This window comes from Centroberyx gerrardi, chromosome 15 (genome assembly GCF_048128805.1).
Source record: "Centroberyx gerrardi isolate f3 chromosome 15, fCenGer3.hap1.cur.20231027, whole genome shotgun sequence".
Taxonomy (NCBI): domain Eukaryota; kingdom Metazoa; phylum Chordata; class Actinopteri; order Beryciformes; family Berycidae; genus Centroberyx; species Centroberyx gerrardi.
Genome location: NC_136011.1, coordinates 25,515,546 through 25,521,913, shown reverse-complemented (window position 1 = coordinate 25,521,913; position 6,368 = coordinate 25,515,546). Strand labels below are relative to the sequence as shown.

General features: G+C 38.6%; 1 protein-coding gene across 1 annotated transcript in view; it reads right to left on the bottom strand.

Annotated features, from left to right (window-relative positions):
- Positions 1-6,368, bottom strand: part of ugp2b (UDP-glucose pyrophosphorylase 2b) — a 409,818-nt gene that overhangs the window by 152,142 nt on the left and 251,308 nt on the right. The gene's annotated exons all lie outside the window — the stretch shown is intronic.

Sequence of the window (6,368 nt, the reverse complement as noted above, 5' to 3'; positions counted from 1 at the left end):
GATGAGGGTGGAAGATGGAGGGTGGAGGATGGAGGGTAGAGGATGGAGGGTGGAGGATGGAGGGTGGAAGATGGAGGGTGGAAGATGGAGGGTAGGGGATGGAGGGTGGAGGATGGAGGGTAGAGGATGAGGGTGGAAGATGGAGGGTGGAGGACGGAGGGTGGAGGATGAGGGTGGAAGGTGGAGGGTAGAGGATGGAGGGTGGAGGATGAGGGTGGAAGGTGGAGGGTGGAGGATGGAGGATGGAGGGTGGAGGAGTGCTCTGAGAGGAAGCTGTGATGAAGAAAACTTCTATCACAGCACATTCATGGATACAGGACTAACTTAAAGTAACAAGGAAACGACATTTCACTTCACAAATTTGGCACTCTTCAAAACGTAATCACGGTGTCACAGGAAAAGGAAAACTATATAAATAAACATTAAACCAACGTTTCGACATAAAGTCTTTGTCACCCTGATGAAGACTTTACATTGAAACCTACCCATTTTTCCATTTCCCTAGCCATTTTTCAGGGGGTAAAATTAATGGGATTTTCATATACAAATATGAGAAAATAAATACCTTGTAATCTTTTGGCATTTATTGTTAAATATGTGTATGTTATGGTATGGAGAATTAGCTAACAAGGTGAAAAAGATATTTTTAATTTTATTGTGCCTTTAATAAAAAAACTAATCTAGTTAAAGGTTATTGCAATAGTGGCCTTTATGAGAGGAAAACTCACAAACTCATTGACACAACACTCAGAATTAACTGAATTTATATCTGCAGTTTAACACAATTCTGATATTATTCATAGAAATACAATGTACTCCACTGTACTGTATGCATCATTTTCACTGTCTGGGAAAGGATGAGAAGTTCTGTTAGTGTTTGTCTCCCTCTGTTGGTGCGGACCAGAGTGGAGTTGTGGCGACGCTGGGAAGGAAGGCAGGAGTTTGGCCAAACTGGCAACCTGCATCCCAGTGACTTCCATTTGCCCTCAAAACCCACAAGAACTGTTGGGTCGACCTTTGACCTGATACCACACAGTGGGGCGACCTCATTTATCACCTGGATGTGGAGTGTTGTGATTGGGGGATGGATGGAGGAAGCGTGTGTGTGTGTGTGTGTGTGTGTGTGTGTTGGGGGGGGGGGGGGGGGGTCATTAGTGAGCAGGGCAGTGCCAGACACACTGAGACTCGCGGGCGCTGCTGGACCCGTGTTGATTTTTAAGGGGGTGCATGGCTGCAGAGGTGTAAGAGCTCTTGAGGGGAAAGGAGGCTTTAATGTTCGAGTGCAGAGTCACAGACAGAGAGACGCTATCGGGTTTGATTCTGATTGGCTGTGGGGGGGCGGGGCGGGGTGGGGTGGGGGGGTACAGAGGGGTCAGGAAGTCAGGGCTGATGAATGTTTTGTGATACTCGGGGGGGTCCCTGTGTGTGTGTGTGTGTGTGTGTGTGTGTGTGTGTGTGTGTGTGTGTGTGTTGGGGGGGTGGGGGATGGGGGGGGTAGTGTGGTTTGAATTAGAGACAAATTGAGCCCCTTAAAAACTTCTATGTGTGTTTACTGTTGTGATTAGTGAACAGTGAAAAGCTCTTAGAGGATACAGGAAGAGTCAAAGATAGAGAATCAAGCTTGTAACCAAAACGCTGCTGGTTCGAGTCCGTGGGACAAAAAGTTTGATCTTCTAAGATATTTATAAGAACGCCACAAGACCAAGGAGTGTTGTTATAATTTCATACAGACCCAGTCGACCCAGCTAGTGTTTTTATTTAATTTGAGTTTAAAACCGACAGTAACCGAGACTGGGTACTGTCCCAATGATCATGTGGAAAGTTCAATATGATTTGAAGCCCATATTAAAGGCTGTTAGCTTTACCAGACTCCAACCAGCTCCATCAAATACAGCAACAGATCAGTAACATCTGGGGATGGGACGATATGCTTATCTCAAGATACGATTCGATACGCGATATGAGGTTCACGATCCGATACAACCAACGATACGATGTAATAAATAAAAGTTCAATGACAACAAAGTCTGACTGTGCAGAATTATGTTTATTTCTGAGCCGCAAATCTTTCTAGCGATGGCATTGGCTCGCTAGAATGTAAACAACAATTTAAAAATGTCATTACAAAGTGCAAATAATATAATTTGGATGGAGAGCTTGTGAAATTGTGATGAGCAAGCCGTCTCATTTGTGATTACTACAGCAGAATAAGATGCAGCTGGTATTGCGATTCATTTTTCTGCCCCACAATACATATTGTGACATTTTTGTATTGCGATATATTGAATTTCAGTATATCCTCCCATCCATAATAACACCGTGAAGGTGATGACAGATGGACAAATGAAGTGTGCTTTATTACCAAATGACTTCTAGGTCTAATAGACTCCTTTATTGAAATGATTATTAAAAGACTTAAGATAAGTTTCAGAACAGATGGCACACTTTATCAGTAAAGTCGGGGAAAAACACCAACATACTTGAGTTTTTTGGGGGTTTTTTTTGTGGATGTGTTTTGCAAGTCCGTGTTGGCTGGACGCAGGAGTGGATAACACTGAAACATAATCAATCATTCAGTCAATCAATGATGCAGACAGTAAAGTCTCATCTCACTGTTATTATTCTCTTGAGAAAAGCCTAATTCTTACTGACATAGAACCAGTTCAAAATGAAAAGAGGTATAATTTAAGAATTTGCATATGATATACTTCTGGTATTTTCAAATGTATTTTATTATTTCCTAAGACACATTGAGTTTCATGGTGTCATACAGTCCAGTCAGTATTTGTGAACTTGACCATCTCTCTCCCGAAGCCGGGAATGGGAGAATTGAGACTAAACCTGTGATGTTTACTCCACTGATGATGAATGGGAGGCCGACCTTGCGGGCTCATTAACTGTTTATATACACAAGGGAGCTTTGAATGAATGAACCTTCATTGCCCCAAAGGGAATTTCTGTTGCTCAAACTGCATACAGAGCATAAAGCAAATATTAAGACAGCATAAGGGTATAAAAACAACAGACACACTGACAGAGACCAGACGTAGTGAAAATACTACACTCACTCAAGTCTACTTTATATTATGGTAACACTGACAGTTCCAAAACAGAAATTGTAACCCAATTCCCAGAAAATCTTCTTGGAGAATATAACAACCTTTTCCAGTTTATACACTAAATACCTGTAAGTCAAAAGCAGGAAGTTACTAACCTAAGAAATGTCTGTCTAGATGCTTAAAATATACATTAAATCGATTTTGTCTACTATTTATACATTATTATGTGGTGACAATCGGGAGAAAATGTATGTGTGAAAGTTCATGTGATGTGAGCGTGTTTACAGCACAGACTGAAATTCGAAATTTTGACATACAACCAAAAAAACTGGATTACTCTGAATTCACCAATGTTTTTTACAGGTACAAGCGATGGTGTGTGTGTGTGTGTGTGTGTGTGTCTGTGTTTTCTGAGAAGCAAAGAAAATACAACAAAAGACAAAAGACATATTTCCCTTTGAATAGTTCTTCATTAGGAAATAATTAGCAAGCAAACACAAAGAGCTGACAGACCAGTGTGAAGTTGCACATTTAGACCAGAAGGCGGCAGTCTAGATCACAAATGACTGTTTTGTTCAGTGAATACCAGGTGAATACACAGTTTCTACTAACCATGCATTATGCTGTAGTCACAAACTTCAGCATGGTTGTAGCAACTCATAATGTAAAGCTATAATCTGTCAAAATGTAATAGAATGTCCCTCTAATTGGGTTGAAAATGTCATTAAACCTGTAATAAATTGTCAGATAATGTAATAACATTTTCAGGCTTATATTGTAATAATAAAAAAAATTACTCCCCTTCTAATGTAAAAAACATTGCTGGTTCATGTAATAATGTGTTAAATTGTCAGGAAAATTATAACAAAATCTGTTTTATTAAATTTTTGACTCATTTAGAGGGACATTTTATTACATTCTGAAAAGTTATACGTTATATGGAAATTATCACTTACTACAAAGGTGAATGATAATTCCAGCATACTGTATTCAAACCATACTGCAGTTCAAACTCTCATTCATGATCAAAATGACCAAAACCAGACTGATCCAGATCCTCAGACACAGGGCCAGGTAGTATCCAGATACTACTGAAAACACAAATCAAATAGGAATGTCCCGTCAACCTACAAAACTAACTTTATGTAAGCTACAGAACATATTCTGCGTTTTGAGACCAACTGCTCACTGAAATATCCTCTGTTACACATTGGACTCACTACATATACATATCATGATGTCAGCTCTAGATGGCAGCGAGAGGCAACTGTTTTAAAAATATAAACTTCAATACCCAGAAACCCTGTAAGGTGACATCAGTAAACTGTATTTTTACATAGAAATCTTGCCTAGTGCAGCTTTAAAACTAGATAAAAGCCTAATGACATGTTACAGAAACAAATATACAGAAACTTCTATGGCCTGGCTGTGTGTTTGGTGGTGATTCTGACCTACGGTGAAAGAGGCCCATTAAAACCTCAGTCTGGAGGTGAGGGCTTCAATTTTCATGATAGGCATCAGATCTGTTGTGTTGGGGAAACTTTCCAGCTCAACTGCTCCTAAAAAGAGGATACAGAGATACACAAATCACAGACCAGCAGGCGGGCTTGACCGTGTGTTGGAGGTTTGTTCCTGGTACTGTATCTTCTTTGAGACCGGTTTTAGTTTGACCTCTAATTAGAGATGTTGAGGTAAAGTGGGTAAACTATAAGCTCCAGTTGGTGATGAACATTTTATTATCATAATGAGCTTTATCTGTCTGAAACTACTTACTTTAATGCAATTTATATCAAGAAGCTTTGTATTGGTGTTAAAAACCGTGATTAAACAACATTTTACCGATAAAAAGAGTGGGAAAACTGAGTTTAGTTGGGTTTACCCTCCACTACAATTCTGGTCTTAGTAAAAAATGGAAAATCAAAAAGAATTCGCACACAATAAGGGTCAAAAACCAAAAAGAGGCCAACTGATGCAAAAATTGGCAAAATGTATTTACATGGTGATAAGGTGGGAAAAAAGGGTGCTAGTTGGTCTAGCTGGTCCTAGTAAAAAGAATGATTACTAAACTGAACAAAAATATAAACACAACATGCAACAATTTTCAAGGTTTTACTTGGTTACAGTTCATACGAGAAAATAATTTGAGAGAAATTCTGGGCGAAGGAGAAATGCTCAGCAACAGGGATGTAAACAAACTTGTACAGAAGATTAGAGAAAAATAAATTTTTATGGGAAACGAATGGGCTATTTTAACTCAGGAAACATGGGAACAAAACTTTACATGTTGCATTCATATTTTTGTTCAGTATATTATTCTGTAGTGCTTGGTCCAAACAAAACCTCTTTAAATGTAGGATTTATAAGTCACCAGCTGGGGGCGCTACAGCACCACTTTTTAAAAATGTGTTCACTCTGTCTGGGCATGAACCTGAAACAATGCTGGCAACTGTCTGGAGGTAAAGAACACAAATCTGGCAGCTCAGAGAAAACAAAAGTAACTAATCATCTAACTTCCTCACGTCAGGAGATCAATAGGCGTTAAGGAGCTTAATCCGCAGACTGGCTCGTTTCACAAAAGGCTGCAGACTGTATCAATACAGCTACTACTGATTACCTGAGAGTCTCTGACGATAATACTGTAAAAATTTAACAAGATTAACCACACACTCCTTTAATCTTTTGGCTTTCATCAGATGCAGTGGCCCACATGAAGGCTAGGCAATACGAATGGTTTCATTCCAAAACTATGTATATCACTTTTGGGGGGAAATGTTACTTTAATGATCATTATTCACTATTTCAACAATACAACAGATTATATAATCTGAAGTGAAGACTTAAAATGACCAACAATAAATCGTATTTAAAACTCGATAGTAAGTTTAAAGTGACTTTATCATACTTAATGGTATTTAGTATCTCCTATGGTATCACTATAATATTACTATAGGACGTTAAAGTGTGTATGTGGTACTCAATAGTGAGTTTACAATGACCATATCTTATTCGAAGTTAATTTGATCTCCTATGGTATGCCTATAATATTCCTATAGTAACTTATAGTGTGTCTTTGCTGCAAAGTAGTTGACTGTAACCTTATCTTACTCTATGGTACATTTGTATCTCCTATATGGTATAACTATAATATTCGTATAATATTCCTATAGGAACGTATAGTATTGTGCTCAATAGTGAGTTTACAATGACTTTATCTTACTCTATGGTATTTATTATCTCCTATGGAATTCACTATAATATTCATACAGGGACTTTTTGCTCTGATGTTTCTATATATAATATCCTTCTAAA